The sequence below is a fragment of the Prionailurus viverrinus genome, chromosome C2 (assembly GCF_022837055.1).
Source record: "Prionailurus viverrinus isolate Anna chromosome C2, UM_Priviv_1.0, whole genome shotgun sequence".
NCBI classification, from domain to species: domain Eukaryota; kingdom Metazoa; phylum Chordata; class Mammalia; order Carnivora; family Felidae; genus Prionailurus; species Prionailurus viverrinus.
The window spans coordinates 57464159-57488791 of NC_062569.1; the positions used below are offsets into that span (position 1 = coordinate 57464159).

General features: G+C 34.4%; 1 long non-coding RNA gene across 2 annotated transcripts in view; it reads left to right on the top strand.

Annotated features, from left to right (window-relative positions):
* The window catches only part of LOC125174398 (uncharacterized), an 872840-nt gene that overhangs the window by 541104 nt on the left and 307103 nt on the right, over nt 1–24633 (top strand). For both annotated transcript variants that reach the window (XR_007155439.1, XR_007155440.1), the window contains one exon: nt 1155–1229. This is a non-coding gene — a long non-coding RNA (uncharacterized LOC125174398). The remainder of the gene's footprint in view (nt 1–1154; nt 1230–24633) is intronic.

The window sequence follows — 24633 nt, forward strand, 5'->3', positions numbered from 1 at the left end:
GTACTTTTAAAATATTTTGTCTAGTCTTCCCAGATTTTCAAATACCCACCCTAATCTCACTGCCAGCTGACTATCTTGCCTCTGTTTTCCCTTTGCTTAGAAAAATTCTGAAGTGTGTTCCATACTGTCTCCCTGAATTATAAGTGTGCAAAATTGCCACCTATTTAATAACACATCTTTTATTTGTTCCCTTCTCTCTATTCTCTGGATTCCCCATTCTCCTCCTGGTTCTTTGTGGGATTACCCCATGTACTACTAGCCCACAATACCTTTTTTCAGGGTCTGCTTCTGGAGAACCCAATAAAGACACGTGGGCTTCAATTAAATGTATATAAGAAGATCTATAGCATTGCTGCAAATGTTAACAGTTACATAACAATATATTTTCAAAAAAATTAAGTTGTTTTTAATCTTTGTTAAGTAAAGCAAACTTTTCTTATCTTCCACGAGCTATCATAGTGAATATAAGGAAAATATAAAGTCCTTAAAATGTCAAGAGTAATAAAACATTAAAATATAATTTAAAATTACATATGCTATCATTTGATAGTAGATATCTATATAACAAAACCGTTTGCTGAATAAGCAAGTACTTTAAAATTGCTGGTGGTGCTGCCTGCTGGACATCACCTACTTAAGGCTATATAACTTATATACTGTCAAAATTAGCTTTGACAGCAAACTGAGAAATGAAGCTTTGGGGCTTAAAACCACCATTAGTATCCAGATATATCTTCCAAATATTCTTTTAATTATAAAACATATCTATATAATATCTATATGCTCATATAGATATTATATAATATATATTTATTACAGTTATGTAAATATTTGTTAGGATTAAGCTCTGTGGTTTCATTTAGTTCACGGGCTGTGCTGATGATTCCCTGCCTTTCTTGGTTACCTCAGCATGTTTGGTTTTCAGAAACTTTAACTCAGAATTATGAATCAAATGAGAGTCTTCTGTAAATTGTTTTAACATTAAAGAAGCTATAGTTCAGTCCATATTAAGTAGAAGTCTACAATTAGGTCGCCAATGCTGTCGATGGATTTCTAAATACAAAAGGAACACAAATAAAGTATTTAAGAGCATAGTGAATAGTGTAATAAATATTTCTATAAACTTTTTACCTAATGTCCTTTTTCTGTTCCAGAATTCCATCAGGAAAACACTCTGCATTGAGTCATCATATCTCCTGAGGCTCCTTTTGGCTGTGGCAGCTATTCAGGTATTCCTTATTTTTGGACTTATATTTTGACGATGAAGGATGTGAGGAGTCCTGGTCAGGAGTTTTGTAGAATTTACCTCAACTGAAAAAAAAAATAATGCTTTTTTCTCATGATCATATTTAGAATATGGGTTTTAAGGACAAAGGCCATAGAGGTATTCTTACTGGGCTATTATTATGTGCTATTCTTATAATACCAAGTATACATTCTACCCAAATGACATCACAGTTATTATAAATATTGATCACTTAGCTGAGGTGGCATTTGTTAGATTTTTAAAAACATTTGTTGAGATAAAATTCACATCATTACTAAATTTCAACAATTTAAAATGTATGATCTGTGGCTTTTAGTATATTCACAGTATTATGCCAGCATCACCACTATTTAATTTCAGGACATTTCCATTACCCTGAGAATATACCCATATTCATTAGTGGTTACAACCAATTTACTCTGCCCCGCATCCCCTAGCAATCACTGATCCACTTTCTGTGTCTTTACATTTCCCTATTCTGGAAATGTTATTTCAGTGGAATTTCACAAATGTGGCCTTTTGTGTCTGGCTTCATTAATTTAGTGTAATGTCTTCAAGGTTCAGCCATGTTGTAGCATGTACCAATACTTCATTCTTTTTTTATGACTGAATGGTGTTGCATTGTACAAATATAACATTTTATTTATCCATTCACCAGTTAATTTACATTTGAGTTGCTTTCACTGTTTGGCTATTGTGAACAATGCTACCGTGAACATTCATGTTCAAGTTTTTGGGAGAACAAATGTTTTCAATGCTTTTGGGTATATACCTAGGAACAGAATTGCAAGCTCTTGTGGTAACTTTGTGGTTAATATTTTGAGGAGCTACCAAACTGTTCTCCACTGTGGCTACCCTATTTTATATTTCCACCAAGAATGTATGAAGGTACCAATTGCTAGTTCTTTCAGCTCTGATTCGTTGCAACTGGAGCCCTCTTGGTGTGGTGGTGGTGTATGGGGGAGAGGCTCCTGTATATCTCCTTCTTCTGGATGAAACTGCAGACTTCATAACTGTTTCCCCAGTGGTATAGTCCCCACCCCTTGCTCCTTTCTCCTGTTTCCATCCCTGGCTACAGGGTTCTCCATTTATTTCCTTGAAGCTCTAACTCTTATTAACTATGTTTTCACCCTGAGGTAAAATAAGAAGGCTATAGGAGAATGTATTGGGAGGAATGTCCTTCCTCCAGCAGAGATAAGGCTTTGGTATTCCCATGAATCCACTCCCCCCCAACACCCCACCCCAGAGTAGGCTTTTGTTACCAAGAAATTGCTATCATATTTCACAATGGTTATTTTCCCCTCCCCTTTTGCCATAGTCAAATGGCCATATTTCTCATGTGCTCATTTTAAAAACAATAAAATGAGCAACAGGTAAAAGTACAAAGAAAGAGTAAAAAAATCAAATATATAGGCATATTAAAAAGTAAAGTGTTATAAAAGACAAAAATCATGGTAGTGGGCCAACTTATGGGTGGAGAAGAAGTGAGATGCAAGTTTTGTCCATTTTTTTGTGTTAAAGGGCAAGTGAAAGGACATGGACTTTAAGGGACTTCCAATTCATGAGTAACGACTGAAGATATTTTACAACTTCTCCATCATATCCCAATCCCTAAATTCATTAATCACAGTCTAGAAATGAATGAATACAAATCCTAGTCAAATGCAGGAAGATGAGTATTTGCAGTATCATGGACAATGGAGACACTTGTAAAGAAGGCACATAATTAGATTCTTACTGAAGTAGGATCCATAGTCCAGGACGGATGAGAGAAAAAGAATCATAGGAATGAGTGGTAGAGCCACATGGAGAGGTGAAGAAAGCTGAAAGCAAAATATGGACATCTTGTGTGATTAATTGGAGTGCTATAAACTAAAACAGCCTATCTCCAACACAACTCTAAAACTTGAGCATAAACCATTAGATAAGAAGGTATTTGATTCTAGCCAGGAACAGTACAGTTTAGTTTTAGTTTGGTGTGAAAACAATCTCTCAATTAGCTGGTGTCAGTCTTTAGGGAGTAAGAATACCTTTAAAGGAACTCTGTCAAATGGCATGTCCTGCCCCTCCATCCTTCCATCCTTTCTATTGGACACATAAAATAAACTTGTCTGCAAGAACCAATATAGTATATCCAGTCAGCACCCCACTCTCATTCTTCCCATGGCAGGCTGAACAAAGAGATGAGGCAGTTGATGTAAGAGAACTCTAATTTAAAAATGAAGGCACAGTTCAAAATCAGCAAACAATTGAGGATATCCCACACTGTAAAAAAGGGACAATAAAATCTAGCAATAGAAGATCTTTTACACAAGGGAAGCACTCAAAGGGCAAGCAGGAAAAGCAGGATTCGTGAATTTTAAAAGTATCCTTAGGTGTTATTTCTTGATTTATCAAATTAATTTTTTTTCTAACTAGGAAAACAAAGAATTGTAATTAACTATATCTTCTGGAAATACAGGATTTATCTCTCGAATCTTGAAATGGATATGAAATTAATTTATTTGATGATAGTTTTTATTTAAAAAATGTAATTTCTCACCCAGTGGACAATTTCACTTTAAAGACTCAAGTTTTTTTGCTGTTATTTGTGTTGTTGTTTTTAGCTTGTGAACTTTCCAATTTCATGGATTTCAAAAAATAAAAGTGTCAGTAAGAGGAGATACAATATCTTGAAAGGAAAGGAAAAATAGTTTTCCTTTGACCCTTCTAACTTCTCACTCTGGGTCTCTGTAACAAAAGACAGATTAACAAGAGAAAAACAGAGAAGTTTATTAACATGTGTATCTCATATGTACATGGGACAGACTCAGAGAAAGAGTACAGCAAAAAGGTGGCCTAGAATTAGAACTCAACATCTCAACATGTTGAAGAGCTTAGCATCTTCAACAAAGAACAATAAATGTATAGAGCAGTGACTGGATAAAGAAATGCAGTTTTAGGCTTCTAAGGGAGGGCAGCACAGGGAAGGTAACTGTATAGGAGGAAAGTGATAAGAGTAAGGTTTATTTGCAGATACTCTGGTGCTATCTCTGGGATAAGAGTCTAGAGTCATCCCAGTAAAGGAGAATGCACATCCTGCCTTTAGACAGAAAGGGGGAGTAGAGAGAACTTTTCTTGTGTTTGTTCCTTCTTAAATTGCCTTCAGCTCAAAATAGTATGTCAAAAAGGCATGTTTTGGGGTGACATCTTCTGGTTTTCTTCAGTCATTTTTTTTAACAAAATAGATTAATTAAAACCAGAAATAAAACTCAAAGTATCAACCATAGGTGAGGTCACAGCTTCTTTCTTCCCCACGAATCCTCTTCTATCTCTTAAACATTGAGCACAGGTCCAGAATTTGACTGAGTACAGGCAAGAAGGGAAAAACCAGAAAGTATTGGCATATTGGTGGCATTTGAAACTGTAAGCTTTGAATCGGACTTCCCAATATATACTTTAAGCTTGATAGATGAACCATAGCTGGACAGCTGTCACTTTTCTTTAGAGCTTAATAATTATCCAGTCTGAGAAGTTTATAATATTGTCTTTCCAATTTCTAGCCAAAAATATACATTTGTTTGTTGGCTGCACTTGAGATTAAAGGAGTGTTGGCATGCTTGCTGACTTTACAAGGTAATAGGAAATCAACAAGTGATGTTATATTAGCATAAGAACAAAGAGAGTTGGATAGCATCCCTGAACTTATTTGTACTGTGAAGCCTTTTTATTAGATCTTAAATAGGATCCAGGTACTTTCTTCGTTAAAAATGCCATCTTACTAGGACAAGGCAAAGAAAAACAACCACCTTCTGGATGGTTCAAACTAGCAAATGTTAACACCTAGGGAATTGGGGGGAGATGGTAAAGGCTTAGAAATAATCTTATCAAAGTATACTTGGAGAGGGCTTACTCATTTCCTTGAATTTAAAAGGAATAAAAAGAATTAAAATTGATTTATATATAACTAAGTTAAGTCAAATAAAGACACTTAAAAATGTTTCCAGTTTGCAAAATTAAAAGTGTGTATTGGCCTGATCACTTATAAAATGTTATCATACTCAGTTTTCCTAACATTAGTAAATAGTTTGGGCCAGCCTGACACATACTGCACACTAAACAAGTAACTAATTGTTTAATTAATTGTGATGATTTAAAGCTTTCCATGTTATATTCAAAATCCAGCAGTTTGTATATTGCTTACGTCTTCTGGTTTAGTTTGTATGTTGATGACAGTCTTCAATATCCATCCCTCTTTTTTTTTTTTTTTTTTTTGATCTTACAGTTCTGTTGAACCTCTGGTAATTACAGGCAGTTGTTGTTTCCTCAAATGCAAATGTTGAGGGTGTGTTTAGAGAAGAATGGCAATGAGGACATCATTTTGGTTTTTGTTTTGTTTTCCTGACTTATCATCTAATTAAGACGACAGTAGTATTAGGAAAGTAAATCTTGCTAACATTTGTTATGAAAAACGAGTTTTCCAATAGATGTTAAATTTCAGTTGCCACTTCACACTTGAAAATAAAAGTCAGGGTCCCTGGGTGGCTCAGGTGGGGTTCTGTGCTGACAGCTCGGGGCCTGGAGTCTGCTTCAGATTCTGTGTCTCCTTGTCTCTCTGCCCCTGCCCCACTCATACTCTCTCTCTGTCTCTCAAAAATAAATAAACAGGGGCGCCTGGGTGGCGCAGTCGGTTAAGTGTCTGACTTCAGCCAGGTCACGATCTCGCGGTCTGTGAGTTCGAGCCCCGCGTCAGGCTCTGGGCTGATGGCTCAGAGCCTGGAGCCTGTTTCTGATTCTGTGTCTCCCTCTCTCTCTGCCCCTCCCCCGTTCATGCTCTGTCTCTCTCTGTCTCAAAAATAAATAAATAAATAATAAAAAAAAAACGTTGAAAAAATAAATAAATAAACATTAATTTTAAAAAATAATACATAGAAAAAAGAAAAGTCATTAATGCTTAGACATAGTGGAAATGAGAAAAAAAGGAGCAGTATTGCATATATCATTACAAACATCATAAAGAATATGTTTGCCTTGGCGATGACAAAAAGCAGAAGGAACTACATTTGGCAATCCAGAGACTAATTTGCAAAAGCTTATACTGAAAAATGTTGTAGCTTTATAGCTTCAGTACCATTTGGAGGTTAGGTAGATCAGTCTGTAATTCAGAGCAATGCTTGGAAGTACTCTGTACATATTAACAAAAGAATGTACCGTATTCTATCAATCCTAGTATGTGACATCATTCTCTAGAGCCAGTGAGTTTACCATGAGGTCTCATTAAAATGAAGTGCGCTAATCAAATCACAGCTGATGAGACATGGAACCCATTCAAGGCTACACAAGTCGTGGTATTTTGTTGTCTTTCTCCAGATGGTTCCTTGTTGAGTTAAAACAAAATTAAAAGCTCGATTTTCTTATTTCTTAAGAGTTTATCAGAGGCACTGTTTAAATAAGAATTAAGAAGCGTTTCTATCCTTCAGTGCAGTATTAAGTATGGGCTGCCTCTTTTCCATGTTCGAGGCACCCCTGGGATAGTCATAACCTTGATGTAAATTGTAGCCAATAGCTTTACTTCAGCTTGTGGAAACAATAAGGATGTTCTACTCTAGCCCCGCACCCACCCCCCAAAAGAAAAAAAACTTAGACATGGTATACAGAGCTTACCCATAACCGCCATTATCTCCTAAGGCTCTCATGAGTGAGTTAGTTTGAAAAGAAAAGCCTACTGGTTTAAAGACTAATTTCACTATTTTATAATTTACTACAAAATAAATTTTTGTTTATCTTTATCAGAATAGGAAAATAACTTTATTTGAAAAGTGACTAATGTGAAAACTTTCACCTAGGATTCATCTAAAGAAAAATGAGTCTCCTTTTTTTAATTAGAAAAAAATGTATTGGGGCATCTGGGTGGCTCAGTCGGTTAAATGTCCAACTTTGGCTCAGGTCATGATCTCACAGTTCGTGGGTTCGAGTCCCATGTCGGGCTCTGTGCTGACAGCTCAGAGCCTGGAGCCTGTTTCAGATTCTGTGTCTCCCTCTCCCTCTGCCCCTCCCCTGTTCACACTCTGTCTCTGTCTCAAGAATAAATAAACAATAATTTTTTTAAACTAATAAAAATTTTAAAAAAGTATTAATGACATTACTGATAATGTAGTGCTAGCCACATGATGCCACATAAGAGAAATTTAAACAAAAAATTAATTGTATAGTAAAGTGGTATTTTAAGTTTGTTTAATCTGAAATCTGTATAGACCTGCAATCACAAATGTGCAGAATTATTACTTTAAGAACACATGGTTAATTTGCTGTGTGGCCTATTCATCTAAAGGCCTTCTAAAATTTTCTCTTTTAATATATGTATTTTATTTTATATGGAAAATACCTGTCTGCTTTCTTTTCTCTGACCTTTTTCTCCTAAAAATTGTTAAGCCCTATGTCATATTAATTACTGTTTTTTCAACATTTTAGGCAAAAATATAATTCCTTCTTCTTCCCAAGTTTCTTCCCAACAGGTTTCATAAAAACACTTTCTGAAAACTTGACTCCGTCTCATTCACTTCAGTGTCTATCATTCATCTCTCATTCGTCATTCACTTTGTTTTTATAGATGCTAACTTAATGCTTGTTTTTATTAACTACTATTTTTCTTGAGCCAGTATTTATGATAATTATTTTAAAGGCAAATAGGAGCAAAAACCAAATAAAATATGAATTCTAATCATACCCACCATTTGAAAAATATATCTCAGGGTGGCTGGGTGGCTCAGTTGGTTAAGCATCCAACTTCAGCTCAGGTCATGATCTCATGGTTTGTGAGTTCGAGCCCCTGCTTCAGATACTGTGTCTCTCTCTTTTTCTGCTCCTCCCCTGCTCACACTCTGTCTCTCTCTCTCTCTCAAAAATAAATAAATATTTTAAACAATTGAAAAATGTATCTTAAAAAAAGAAAGTCCAAATAAAATTGTACCTATAACAACACCTCAACATCCTGCCAAATGATATTCTACAGGTTATAGATGAAGGAATTAAAAAAAAAAAGTAGTCTCCTGATTTTGGTGAGCAGATAACAAAGACACTATTAAAATATACAACAGTAAATATTTTTTGGCAATTCTGTCACATACAATATATGAATTTTTTCTTTCTTTTTTTGTTTCTTTTTTTCTGTTCTTTTTCATTTCTCCTTAATGATAAAACACTCTACTTTTTATCACAGGAACATTCCCCCCTCTTTTTTTCACATTTATTACTACAGTGTTTTGCTAGTAGATTAGGTTATTGTGCCCTTGGTCATTCAAGTAGGTTCTTGTAGTTCTTGGGAATACAATATGGGAAACAAAATGCCCATCTGCTTTCCTTTACTTCTTGCTAGAAGCACTGCATTTGGCATTCCAGATGGCTATCCAACATCTATTATCCTTTACGCTGTTGAGAGTTTTTTGCCATGTTTATTATCCCACAGGGAAATATGCAATTCCTGTGTTTTATTTTTCTTTGTATTATTTACTACCGCTTTTCTTCAGCTACGTTTATCAACTAGCATTCAGCATCATATATCATAGGAAAAAGGACAGAGACATTAAATAGTGGTTTTCATTCTAGGAAAGAAAATTTGATTCCTGGAGTCACAATAAATTTGCTCTTTTTTTTCCAATCCTCTTTTAAGTAAAATTATTTATTAAATTACAAAGTTCAGCAGCCTAAAAAAATCAGTGGACCTGTAATCAGAGAAAGAACAAATAGCATATGACTTTATTTATACATGGAATTTAAGAAACAACACAGATGAACATAGAGGAAGGGAAAGAAAAATGAAGTAAGGTAAAGACAGAGAGGGGAGCCAGGCCATAAGAGGCTCTTAACTATGAGAACAGGGTTGCTGGAGGGGAGGCGGGTGGGGGGATGGGCTACATGGATGATGGAGATTAAGGAGGACACTTGTAATGAGCACTGAGTGTTATATGTAAGTGATAAATCACTAAATTCTACTCCTGAAACCAGTACTACACTGTATTTTAACTATAGTTTAAATAGAGTCTTGGAAGAAGAAAACAAAATCAGTGGACATGTATCCGAGTTACCGTTTTGTCACTAGTTTGCTATGTAATGTTGGACAAACTCTAAACCTCTAAATTTCTAATTTCTCATCCATGAAATTAAAAGGCTAATATAGCAAGGGTAAAGCACAGATTTTGGATTTACTTTTTTTTTTTTTTTGGTTTAGATAATCATTTTACTGAAAGGAATGTTCTTTAAATTGCACATATCTTTGCTTGAATACAGAGATAAGTATCAATCCATTAAAAAAATATATGCAACCATGGGTGCCTATGTGGCTCAGTTGGTTAAGTGTCGGACTCTTAATTACAGCTTGGATCATGGTCTCCTCGTTCTTGAGTTCCAGCCATGCACTGGGCTCTGGGCTGACAGTGCAGAACCTGCTTGGGATTCTCCCTCTCTCCCTCTCTCTCTCTCTCTCTCTGCCCCTCTCCCACTCATGCTGCCTCTCTGTCTTCCTCTCAGTAAATGAATAAACTTAAAAAATATATATATATTTAACCAAATGTCTTATGTCCAGTATTGTATCAATGAAACTACAGGAGCAGAGCAAGATGTATCTTGAATAGCTCAAACTACGTAAAATCTCATAAACAACAGAAATCAACCTGATTGTCATAAAAGACTGTGTATATTAATCGACAAATATAGTGTACTGAAATTGCAAGTAACAGGTGTTCAGAGAAAAGAATGAATGTTGTGCCTGGTATAATCTAAGAAATAATCCATAGGGAATGTATCACTTTAAGGTAGACTCAAAGCACATGAACGAATTTAATAAGGGGCACAGTTCTAGGTTACAATTTTTTTAAATTTTATATTTATGTATAATTATTGTGTGTGTATATATATATATATACACATATATACATATATATATGTATACATATTGTATACATATATACACATTGTGTGTGTATGTATACACATTGTGTGTGTATATATATATACATATATATACATATATATATGTATATATATACACATATGTATATATATATACATATATATATACATATATATGTATATATATACACATATGTATATATATATATACACATACATATATATATGATTTGTGTGTTAGTATTGGAATCTTAGGTAATAGCTCTTGGCTAGGTCAATGTCTGTTTTTTCCATTTATAATTTTGGTTTAAATTAGCCATTCTTGGGGCACCTGGGTGGCCCAGTCAGTTAAGTGTCGGACTACCTCAGGTCATGATATCACAGTTTGTGGGTCTGAGCCCCATGTCAGGCTCTGTGCTGATTCTCAGAGCCTGGAGCCTGCTTTAGATTGTCTGTCTCCCTCTCCCTCTGCCCCACCCCTGCTCACTCTCTGTCTGTCTCTGTCTCTCAAAAATAAATAAACATTAAAAAATTTTTAAATTAGCCATTCTTACACAGTTACACTTTCCTGATTAATGAGATTAATTAGGTTCAATTGTTTATAGTCATTTTTACATTTTATTTTGTGGAGTGGCTATTAACTCTTGCTCATTTTTCTATTGGGCGATCTCTCTAAAATCAGATAATCTTTCCTTTGATTTTTGAGATAATCCTTCTAGATTTGCTGTAAGAATTGTAGAAGTAACTAGTGAAGTATTTAGAATAAGGAGAACTTTAAGTTTACCTAGACACCACAGAAGTCATGATTAACTACCATTTTGCTTCCCTTTCATTCATCATGTCAGCTATTGGACCCAAAGTTTTTGAAACAATAGCACCTCACTTTGTTGAAATTGGTATACTTGAAATATGTACTTGAGAGAATAATACATTAAATTAAAAATTAAATGTATTTTTAAGTTAAATGAATGGGGAGAGCAGGTGAGGGAAGATATGTTTTTAGTTATTCTGTTATCATGAATAAAGCAATAATAAGAAAGGGGAATCATGCTGTAACAGGAGGGTGGGAGAGATGCTGGTCCTTATCTCATGAAGAATGGATCTCGCAGACAACAGAGAGTGGGCAAAGTGGTAGAGTTTATTGAGAGAAATTATATAGCTCTCAAGAGTGAGAGCAAGACTGGGTAGCCGCCAAGGATTTTTGTCCCTGACTTTTATTGGGACCTTACCAGAATGTTTGTGAGACTCCATTCATGGCATCTAGCCCAGGCAGGTCTAGGGTACCTTTATCCCTTTTTTCTTTCCAAGCCTTGCCTGCTTCTTTAGCCTCCCACTTGCAGCTGCAGTCTGCCTCCCAGAAGGTCCTTTATTTCTCCCTGCCTAATGTTAACCCTTTCCCCACTCAATGCCATGATAAATGCATGTTATAAAAAGTCAGCCTGGATTTCAGGCCCGGTTTTGCCTCATAGTTGATCTGTGAAACTGAGAAAACAACTACTCTAAGGCTGCTTACTCTTCTATAAAATGAGAAATATTATTATTTCAGGATTAAATTAGGTAATATAAGTAATTGTATTATTCTGAAAACTATTAGCAATATTCAAATACCACTGTTACAGACTTTAAGTCAATAATGAGTGGAAATATAGACAAGATATAATATAAAGGATATTTTTTCTCAAGAAACAGTGACTAGAACTGAAATCGTATACAGCTTAAAATGTGGAGAAATAGAATAAACTTGATGCAAACTCGATTCCCCACTAATACAAGGAAAGCATTCAAAAGGTGAGCACTTAGTGCAAAGATAGCCCTGCAACCCTTCCAAGCCTCAAATTCTTATATCATATTTGTATGCAAGGTTTTCTATAAGTAAAAATTAGTGACAAAATTGAATTCCATATGTGAAAAGAGAGACAAGTTTTGCTTCTGAGCTGACTAGGTAAATATTCATGGAAGAGACAGTATTTGAATTGTAATTTTAAAAATGGATGAGAATAGAGTAGCTATATCACTTAGGGGAGGCTGAAAACACTTTGTTCTGTGGAAAATACTCAGGTTAAACTGGTAAGACAGAAAAAATGTAATAGTGTATGTTCAGGTGGACTGAATGGACACAAATAAATAAAAGGATGATTCAAAGATTTTACTAGAGATGGTAGGTAACTAGGGCACTAAAATCACTAGAAGAGATTAGAAATCCAACCACAGATTAATTTATATAATGATACTATATATGAATTTCTTGAAAAAAACTATTGGTATCTAAAATTTAATGTAAATACATTTAATGTAAATGTAGGTAAATGTAAATTTAATGTCATGTAAATATAATAATGCTAAATCTGACTTTGAAAGGGCATAATTGAAAAATTTCTGAATGATTGGCAGTTAAAAAGATAAGGTAGTTGGCAATTAATAATTATAACATATGCACGGTGTATGTTAATAGGACCTGAAAGAGTTTGGTAATTTCAGAAATAATATTTGAAAAAACTTAAAAATATATAAACATGTAAATACTGCAATATATAGTCTGCATACATCTTAACCATAATGGTATTTGTTGGGAAACCACTTGGGAAAAAGCATGATCTCTGGTTTAAAAGGATACAGGTTGCCTTTCTGTCTATTTCACTAGACTATTTATATTTTTAAGGAAAAGTGCCAAGTTGATTAGTCATTACGAGTATATAGCCTTTCTTTAATATAATAGCTTTAACCTGTCATTGTGGTAATTCTAATTATAAACCTGTGGACAAATATAACAATCAGCAGATACTATTTTTCATACATAAGTGGTGATTTACAATAAAATGTAACACTTTAGTTTAATTACATAATAAAATTTTTCATAATGTAATAAACAATAGAAGAAGAAATCCACTGATTTGAGAAGTGCTTTAAAATCTATCACTTCACATGAGAATCTGAAATGTTAAATGGGATAATTTTAAGGCTGAAGGTTCTCAGTCACTGTCAAGTTCTAGGCATTGCGTATGTGAATCTGGCACTTGGCCTAGTAGGAGTATCAATTACAAAATAGTAGGTATTATTGGCTATCCCAGCGTGCATTACTCTTAGATTCATAAAAGGCTGAGCATGGTGGTAGCCAAAAGATTAGGTGTTTTGTTTGTTTGTTTGTTTGTTTCTGATGTATACAGATGTTTAGAATATCTGGAAAGTTATATGTGAGGTAGGCCAGGAGCTGGATTCAAAGTCTGATCTGGGTTAAGAATGATGGCTTATATTCAGCTTGATGTAATTCCCTTTGCTTTACTAACAAACCAGAAAATGAAGAAAGAAAGGATACACCGAGTAAAGATACTAGCTAAGTATATGGAAATGGATTCTTGAGCTCTTCCAAGTTCTCACAAGTAAAATCACAAATGTTGAGTGGCACACAGAGATATGTGATCACAATTCAAAGCAACAAATTTCCCTGACTGTTGTCTTGAATAGCATGAAGTTTGAGAAAGACCTCAAAAATTTCAGATCTGATAAAATACCTGCTTTAAAAATTAAATAAATAAATATTTTGTAACAGTAAGCCTTCAAATAAAATCTGTGTATAAAATACCCTCACTCACACACATATATCTAATAATGAGTCTTTTAAAATAGAATAATAAATAAAACTGAAATAAAACTATATGTTTCATCTGTTCTGCGGTAATGAAAATTAACTCAGGCATGATGAATAATATCTATCAGTCAATATAAATATTCTCAGCAAATTAAAGTTCTGTACCTTCAAATAACAAAAATGAATGTAAAATATTTGAACTTGCTGCAAGCCACAGACTACAGTGTATACAATAATCATTGACTCCATGCTCTTCTACTTGGCTCCATTTTGCCACAAAGTCTGTCTTGGGAGAAATTGAGCAATAAACATGCTACGATGTGAATCACAATTTTCTACCTGGTGCATCACATCATCTCGTGAAAAGCCTCTAACTGCTTTTCCACCTGAAATCTTCTGATGATGATAATGACCCTCTGCCCTCACTTCCATAAAATGCCATCTACCTTCAGAGTTTCCAACAAGATAACTTTACTGTTTTCAATAAGCGATAAAGACTTCTACTTGTTATGGCACTTCTCTATTTATTATGAATGTAATATATCTTGTTTTAAATAATATTGGTGCTCTATTAGTCTTGTTACTGCTTTTGCTAGTGTTCTTGTCACAAAGTTGCATAAGTTTTGGTTGGTCTTTTTCTAATCTAATCTTCCCGAAGCTCAGTTTTTGGTGCAAGATGTTTCAGAAAAGTGTATGTAATAATTATAGCAGAATGCATAAATACCAATATGAGTATCGTCTATAGTTAAGTATAAGAAACATAAACCACTGAAAGTATGTTAAGCATCAGTGATTTCACATAAATATCGATGTCTACAAAAATATTGGAAGGTTGAAGAAGGTCTAGACTCCAGAAAAGATACCAGAACAGCACAGAACTGAAGTAGAGGACAATCTACCTCTTTGGCCACCATGAACTTGTGCTGAGATGCGAGCATGCCAATACTAAGGCTTAAACTTGGCATTACTCAGCAATCTTAAGAATGGACACACCTATCTGTTGCCCACATTGAGAAACCATATTGGAAAATAAGGAAACCATCACCATCAACACCAAAGTACTTTTTGTCATTAAAGACACTGGAATGTAGGAATTGTAGTGTTTTTGCAGAGAATTCTCTCATTTGCCCAACTGTACTTGTCACCAGATAAAGACAAAAGGAAAACAGCATGAGGTTATCGATGATACGTAGCCTTTAAATTCCCAACTCCTCAAACTAAAAGGAAGTAAATGAAAGCTGAAGGAGTCAAATACAGCATTCAGCACAATATGTAAATGTTTGGACACAACTACACTAGAAGACACAATAGAGTAATCAGATGCTTGTATCTATTTATAGTGAGTAAGTGTGTATTTAAGTAATATGTAAAGACAGAAGCCACTTTATTTCACATATGTTCTCACAATAAGTAGGACCTTAATTAGAAATGTTGTGTCAATAAATATCTCTCCTATAAAATGAGACAGAATGCATGAGAGAATAAAATCCCAGTGCTGAGTTTCCATCACATAAGCATGTATTAAGGCACAATGCACGTGTTAATAGTGGCGTTGCAAGGGTGAAGTGTCAGGCAATAAATATGTGCTTTGTCTATTAATGACCTTTAAGGTACAATAGAAAAAAAAAACTAAAGAATTTGTTTTTTATTAACCTTTGTGCCACCAACTTTAAATAAAATCAGAGATTCAACTATAGTCCCCCCAAATCTTTTTCTGGTCTAGGTTCTTAAAAATTGTTACGATTACAGATGAGGTTTGATTATATATATGTAAGCTTTAAATTAGTACAATTGGTCACTTTTCTTTTAATAAATGTTATATTCTACATGAAAGTTAACTTGGAGAACTCTGATATAGTTAGCCCCAACACAACCACACATTCAGCAGCATGGACTTGTTTTAAGAGCAAGTTTGTAAGTGTTTTGATCCTTGCTTTGTTCCTGTGTGTCCAATTTTGTGGGACTACATATTCCTGCATTCTCATAAAAATAAAACAAAAACAAAAAACAAAAAAACAAAAAAACAGTGGTAGCACAGTAGCTATAAACAATGAAGGAAAATAATTTGTGTTACTTCCATTTTGATATTTTATATGATTATGTAACACATTTATCTGTGTTGAAAATATAAAAACCCAAGGTTGTTCAGTCTTTTCTATATGTGGTATCTTTTTGTCATTACATTTTGCTTTCAGTTATTGTCATTAAGTCTCATCATGAATTGGTTTAAAGTGGACATGAACAGTCAAATACAGAACCATTATAATTTCTTTAAAAACAGTATTGTTTGACTTGTTTTATTAGCATTTTTATAATGTCTACATTCATGCTTGCTAGAAAAAATAGTGATGGCCTTGTTAGCAGAGAGTTCTGTTTCCCACCTGGGTTCTTGAGTTCAGTCAAGAAGGAATTCAGACCCAAACTCTTAAGCAAGCATTTAATAGCGATCAAAGTGAAAGTACACTCTCAAGGTGGGAGAGCAGGTGGGTCCAGAGGTGGTGTGCTGGGGATTGGAGTTGTCTTTTTCGTCATACTGTTATACTTGCATGGGTTATGGGTCTTAGCTAGAGTGCTCTCTAAGGTTTCCTCCTATCATCTAAGGGACTCTTCCTACCAATGGGGAGTGGAAGTTTTGGGGCCTATATAGACTTTGTTGAAACTGTCATGGCACCCATCCCCTGCCAAGGGAGTAGTCAAAACTGCAATGTGAATGTATTATAACGAAGATATAAATTATTTTAGGGCAGTGGTTATACAGAAAGGCGCATGCACGCTCCCAGGTTATTTCCCAGCTGTTTTCATTCTGGAAGTGGTTGGCAGTTTCTTTCTTCAATAGTTGAGGAGTTCCGTTCACTGCTCTTATCTAGCTAACTGCCTACTCTATCAGCTTAATGACTATCGTAGGTTTCACAAGATATTTGGTAAAAATTCATTTAGAAATCAGCTTATTTCAGTTATGTTACAAACTTTCTTTCTAATCCTGTATCTTTTGCCTGAGAGGCTTTCCAGCTAAATCAGCTATTAGAGAATTAGCTTTAAATCCTGATACAATTAAAATTAACAACAGAAACTAAACAAAAATAGAAGATACTAAAGAATGAATGACTGAATTCTCTCATTTCTTCCTTTACTCATTACTGATTATTTGTCAGAATTTAAATGAGAATGGAGCAGAGCTGAATATATGTCCAAGTTTTGACTTTTCTCATTGTCTGCCCTTCAGTACTTCCATTTTAAAATAAGTTCTATAAGTTTAAATCACTGGATATCATGGAATATTAATATATGTGTATTTTCTATCATCTCCGAGTATGTTAGAAAAAATCTAATTGCACATTTTTTAAACTATTGAGGGAAGCAGAGAGAGAGAGAGAGAGAGAGAGAGAGAGAGAATGAGTGGGAGAGGGGCAGAGAGAGAGGGAGAGAGAGAATCCCAAGCAGGGTCTGCACTGTCAGCACAGAGCCAGATGCCAGGCTTGATCTTGAACTGTGAGATCTTGACCTCAGTAGAAATCAAGAGTCGGACGCTTAACTGAGCCACCAAGGTGCCCTAATTGTACATTTTATATAAAATAATCTTAACATATCTTTCTATCTGAAGTAAAATGATTTATCATGGCTACATAATCCTGCCAATTATTCAGAGTCCAAAATTACATTGGTGTGCATATGATATTTGCTACCTCTCAGGGAATAAAAATAATCAGATGTGCTTAAAAACCTTCATAGTATTTTGTGATAAAGCTCTGTATTCTGTGTTTACCCCTAAAACATATTGATATTCCACACATGATCTGAATCATATTTATCAGACCTTCATTTTTATTTGAATTTCAATCTTATTTTTTATCTTCAAATTCAATTTTTTGCATGCTTTGGAAAGGTAGACTACTTATTTCTTTGATATGGATCAGAAAAACTTACATTCTTCATAATAGTGCATTACATAATCGTTAGAGTAATTATTTCCGGCAGTTATAATTGATGGCACTTGTATTTTATTAGTAAGAAAATGCTCCATTTCATTTGATTATAACTAGATCTTTGAAAGAAAACAGTTTTTCTTTTACACAATGTTAGTACTACAAATGAATTAGCTAAATTTCTCCTTGATAATGAAAGTCCTGCTCCATGCCTTTCTCTGCCTCGAGGACATTAGAGAATTCTTCCATCACATTTTCCCTGCCCCTGAGCTAGTATTATATACGTCATGCAATACAGGACAATCCTTTTCTTTGTGTAAGCAGCAGTATGAAGGATTTATGACAGCTGCTCCCTCCTGCCAGTGAGGGGAGAGTAAGACTCAATATGTTTTAAAATTGCGTATAAATCAAAGTTGGTGAAAGGCAAACTTGAAAAAATTCCATACTCCTATAAAAACACCCAAACATTTGTGAGGATTTCTCTTTATGTTTTCACCAGATGGTGGAGAGCAGAAATGAGAGGAAAGAAAATTACAATCCATAATTTCAACTGACTTCATAGATCTCATCATTAGTGACAGCTGAGGTAGCTGAATGCTTTTTTGATGTGATTTGGAACAAATCAACTTTCTTCTCTCTGAGAATCCTGGGGTTTTTTTCAAATTTTTTTTTAAACAAAGAGGAATTTGAACAAGAAAGCCAGTTATATGGAAAGTGTATGAGCTTTGATGTCTGAGGCCTGTATCCAAATCCCAGGTCTGTTACATATTTACATAGGACACTTAACTACAAGTTACTCAGCTTCTCAGAATTGATTCTCCCATCTGCGTCCCTGTCCATGGAGTATTGCTCTGTACCTAAGTATTTCCATTATGTAGAAAAAATTCCCAATATATTAATACCACTATTTCCATCCCATTTTCCTTTAGAAGCTACACCACACAGATACACATTGTTTTTGAAGAAATAAAAAAGAAGAAACATAATTTCTGAACAGTGAGCTACACAAGGTCCTCTCTTAGGAATGCTAGCACATTTTTTAAAATGTATGTCTTTTGATGATATTAGGGTTAAATATTTCCATTTATGTTAAAAATGATTTTTTTTTTATGTTTTGCTTGATGCCCACATTTCTATACTAGAATCTAATGTAATATCAAATCACTTCCCGGTCCTTTGTTTTTTTTTTTTTTAATGTTTATTTTATTTTTGAGAGAGAGACAGAGTGTGAGCAGGGGAGGAGCAGAGAGAGAGGGAGACACAGGATCCAAAGGAGGTTCCAGGCTCTGAGCTGTCATCACAGAGCTTGATGCAGGGCTTGAACTCACAAACTGTTAGATCATGATCTGAAGTGAAATCAGAGCTTAACTGACTGAGCCAGCCAGGCACCCCACTTCTCCGTTTTATTGGCTAGGAGTTCAGTGTTCCAGTCAGTGGCTTTCTGGTAGGTTATGTCAAATTCCTAAGACATCCTATCTAGCAAGAATATAGCATGCCATTTATAAATGGTAGCAATTATTAATAAGTTATAATGATTTGTGTTTTGAAATACCAGATAAAGAATTAGTTGTATTTCTATTGTGTAATATTTGTAGTGTTTTTCACTATGTTGAACACTATTAGTAATGTTTAATTATGTTGACTTCAGATGCTTAAATAGAACTTTAAAAATACTGTAATTTATAAAAACCCCATGATTGTTATCTTTATTACCAAAATTTACATTGAAATGTGTAATCCGGTTTACCTACATATATTCACTAATTTAGCCATTCACATAACAAATGTAATTTTTAATCTAGCTTTTTCAAATGTTGAGTAGTGAAAAGTAATTTGCAGAGAAACAGTAATAGTAAGAGCTTGTAATGTAGTGTAGTATCTTAAACAATCTGATATTTTCATTTCTTATTTTCTTTGCATAAAAAAATTAATGATTTCTCATTCCTGTGAAAACCTCATTTCCTTAGGTCCTTAAAATTGAAAATTTGATGTTTTTTTTCCCCTTATTCTTTTTTGACACTTTCAGCCGTTCATTGATTAGTGCAGATATTATCAGTAAATTGAATGCCTCAAAGAGTTAAGTTTTTAGTTAAAAAATCACACAATTTAACATCCTGATAGGCTTCAAATTACTTGTTATTTAGAACATGTATTACTTAAGTCAGCATACTCAAATGGATTAGTAGAGAAAAAGAATAGCAGAACAGTAAATGAGCTAAAGGTCAATTTTTTTAATCTTGATTTTAATTTGGAAAAATATATAGATTTATTACATATTAGGGATCATGTACAACTGAGCAGTTTTTCATCAGTGATTTTAAATAGCCACATCTGCTCTTGAAAGTTTTCTTTCAGGAAAGAATACATTCTTTTCAATCTAACTTTAAATACACAGAGAACTTCCAATTCTGCTAACCAAGGAAGCCACTATCTAGGTCTTTCACCAACTTATCAACTTCAAATACTATAATTAAACAAATTTTATATATTTGTTAACTGTAGGCTTTATTTTCAGGTGCTATAGAGAAACCCATCTACCCTTTTCTACTTCTTTGTCCAAATTTGTGTTGGTTGCATTATTGTTATTTTAGTTGCTATATTAATGTGCTTTATAATATAAAGTAGAACTAAGAACAAGTATGAAGTATGATGAGCACTGTGATTGCACCAGCCTGTTGCTAGAGAAAGATTCTAGGCTGTGGATCAAAGAGGGAGATCCCAGTGGAAGCCTAGAATTTATATCCCTGAATTGAAGAGAATTGAGTGTCTAGAGAAACTAAGGAGGCAAGGCAGAGTATCCAAGAAAGAGCTTCACAGAGAGAAAAGTCTAGATCCTCTGCCTAGAACTGTGGCTGGACTCCTCAGTTATCTGTAGAAATATGAGAGAACTATCCAGGACAGGGGAAAAAATTCCTAAAAGGATAAGAGGAAGCAGTAATTGTATCTTGCACAGTACCAGAAATTGTGCTGATTCCCACCAGCCAGATGTGAAAATTTCAGAATTCATGGGACACTGTACAGAGTACACAGAAAAGGCTTTTCCTTGGAGTATATGGAATAATTAGCTCTTTTCTAAAAGCTGCTTATGTCTTCCTAACAAATCTTAAAAGCAAGATCCAAAAACATCAATAGTTTTCAAGTAAGTAAACTGTCTCCCAGAACAAAACTCAAGACTATTTATAGCAATACAGACTATTAAGCATGTTTTAAAGTAAAATTAACAATTCTTGACATCAAACAAAAATTACTAGGCATGCAAAACCAGGATAATAGGAATGAAAACACAATGCAACAAAAGTCATGGGATACAGTTAAAGCAGTACTCAGAGGGAAATTTTGTAGCATTTCTTAAATGCCTTTATTAAAAAAGGAAGAAAGTGAAGAATGGCTTCAAATCAACAAAGTCTGATTGCTTTTAAACATTTTTTTCAAAAAAAGAGAAAATAAAATCAACAGAGCAAGAAAGGGAAAGAAAGGAAAAGAAAGAAAGAAGAGAAAAAAGAGAAAATAAAAAAAGACAAAGATCAGCACAACAATCAATGAAGTAGAAAATAGAAAAGAATAGAAAAATATCAATACAATCAAAAGCTGGTTCTTCGAAGAAATCAATGTAATGGATGAAGAAACCAATGTAAACCAATGATCAGAGTAATAAGAAGGATTAAAACAATTATAAGAAACATAAGAAATGAGATAGATGAAATCATTACAGGTACTACTGATCTTGAAAATATGGGAATATTACACAAGAAATTATAATTTTGTATAATTGACTATTATGCAAATAAATTCCACAATTCTAATGAAATTATCATAATACTTGAAGGACATGAACTATCAAAACTCACTCAAAAAATAATGCAAATAAATATACTGTGAAACAAAAACAGATCTGAATTTAGGGAGATATTTTTTTTTCCTCAAAAGAAAGGTTATTTCCATAGGGAGAATACTGTGATTTTAGAAAACTGGAACAACACAAAATTGAACAGAAAAAGGCTCTTCTGCTATAGGGTAAGGAAAGATAAGCAGGATCTTTTAAAAGAAAGTTGACCAGCCTGCTTTGGATTCGGAGTCTTCCTCCCTCTCTACCCCTCCCCTGCTCATGCTCTGTCTCTCTCTCTTTCAAAAATAAGATAAACTCTAGGTCCAGATGCCTTCACTGGTGAATTGTTCCAAACCTTTATGAAGAAATAATACCACTGCTAAATATTTTTTTGAGAAAATTAAAGAGGATAATATTCCCAACTTATTCTGTGAGGACATTTTATGAATCATTATTTTTAAAACAGATTCAGACAAGGAGATTAAAAGAAAAGAAAGCTAGAATCCAAAATCCCTCATGAATATAAGTCCACAACTTTCTAAAATTATTTTAGTAAATAAAATGCAAGATTATACAAAAGGAACAATACTTCATGACCAAGTGAACTTTATTCCAAGAATGAAACATTGGTTTAACATTTGAAACTCAATCAACATCCTAACAACAGGAACTCTAATTCATTGCTAGGGGGAATGCCAAATGGTAAAGCTATGTGGGAAGATACCATATGACCAAGCTATCACATTTCTACATGCAAGCCCAGATGGTTTGAAAACATATATCCACTCAGAAATATTCACATGAATGCTTATATTAGCTCTATTCTCAATCACCAAAAATTGGAAGATTTTTGGTCCCTCAATAGGGTAATGGATAAACAAACTGTAGTAAATCCTTAAAATGTAGTATTACTCGGCAAGAGAGGGAATGAGCTCTTAAGCCATCCAAAAACCTGGATGAATCCTAAATGCATATAGCTATTTAAAAAAAGCCAGTCTGAGAATTCCATGTACTGTGTCATTTTAATTACACGATATTCTGGGAAAAGCAAAAATGTAGAGATGGTAGAGATCAATGTTTGCCAGGGGTTTATTGATAGGGGAAGGTTGAATGTTGACACAGGGAAGTGAAAGTATTCTGATTCTGTATAATACTCTGACAGTGGTTGCAGGACACTACTTATTCGGATATCTCTGTAGATCTTTACAGCAAAAAATTGTACCCTAAACTAATGTATGTAAATTATATACAACATTTAGGGAGTAAAGACAATCCCAGCATGCAATGAAAACCATAACAAAAGAAACTAATTGTATTACAAATGTATGAAATCTCCTTAAGAAAGGAATAGATATAAACACTACGAGCACTGTAACTGGAAATTAATGCAGTCCAGAAGATTAAAGTAAAATGAAATGTACTGAAGCACTGAACTTTAGTTGATAAAGTCGTTTAATTGTTTCCTATTGCACACAGGTTAACAATTCTGAAGGTGCCTGTATCTTTATACTAAAATAAAACAATGAATAGTGGATAGCAGCAGCCAGATTCCTTATTGAAGTCACAGGCTACAGATTAGCAAAGGGAGGAAGAAGAATGATCTATGTGGGAAGGATTAGATTTGGACACATCAGCATGAAGGCATGTTTAATTTAACATAAATGCCGGTTTATAGATAGATAAAGAGAGATCTGTATTCACATGGGTTAGCATACACACAGAGATAATCTTGATCTGTTAGCAGAGAGGACCTAGAAGTAATGACACTCTAGTAGCAATCACTACACATGGTACCCACATCCTAGTTTCTAATACTTATCTCCAATGACAGGAATTAGGGCTTCTTGTAGAAATGGTAAATTTTAGGGTTAAGGCAGGAATTACACAAAATGTACCTGCTGTATCTTGCTGTGACAGAAAGTAAGAAAGGGCTCAGTTAAAAAACACTTAAATAATTTGAGTATGTCAAAAGGATAAATTAACCAATTGAAAGAGTTCCCAAGGGGCGCCTGGGTGGCTCAGTCGGTTGAGTGTCCAGCTTCGGCTCAGGTCACGATCTTGCGGTCTGTGAGATTGAACCCCGTGTCGGGGTCTGTGCTGACAGCTTGGAGCCTGTTTCAGATTCTGTGTCTCCCTCTCTCTCTCTGCCCCGCCCCTGCTCATGCTCTGTCTCTGTCTCTCTGTCAAAAAAAAAAAACAAAAAACCAAAAAAACAAAAAAACAGTAGACAAATTTTTTTTGAAAGAGTTACCAATATCCAAAGCTGGACAATTTAGGCAATAAAATAAATAAAGTAGTATTGGATTATAACTCAAAGTGTACAATACATATTTATGAGTCTTATAAAAATAAATTATTAGTTAAGTAAATATATATTTTATATTTATTTAGAGGATAGAAAAATCTCCTGTTTGGAATTCTAAACAATTTATTTAGATACTCCCCAGAAGGTAGAACATGACTTTCCACTCCTCAAGTATGGGATCTGCAGAATCACTTCCTTCCTAAGATTATGGTATGGAAAGGGTAAAAAAGAGTGACTTACTGGGAGAGAAACCTAACAAATACTGCCTCAGCCGTGGAATCAAGGTCAATATCAACAGTGATAAATCTTGTTGATAGTATGTACTTTTGATATGATGTGAAAAAAAAAGACACTTTATTTCTGTGGTTTCCCAAAAATCCATATACCCAGTCTAATAGGAAGAAAAACATCAGACAAATCCCAGTTGATGGACATTCTATAATATCCCTGACCAGTACTCTTCAAAATTGTCGGGGTCATAAAAAATAAGGAAAGTCTGAAAAACTGTCACAGCCAAGGGCAGCTTGTGGAGACATGGCAGATAAATATTACATGGTATCCTGGATGGGATCTAAGAACAGAAAATGACATTAGGTGAAAAGTAAGAAATTTTTTTAAGGTATGAAATTTAGGGGCACCTGGGTGGCTCAGTCCGTTGAGTAGCCAACTCTTGATTCCAGTTCGGGTCATGATCCCAGGGTTGCAGGATCAAGCCCCATGTTGAGCTCTGCAATAAGGGTGGAGCCTTCTTAAGATTCTTTCTCTCTTTCCCTCTGCGTCTCTCTCCTACTCGTATGTGCTGTCTCTCTCTAAAACAAAAAAAATAAATAAATAAAATAA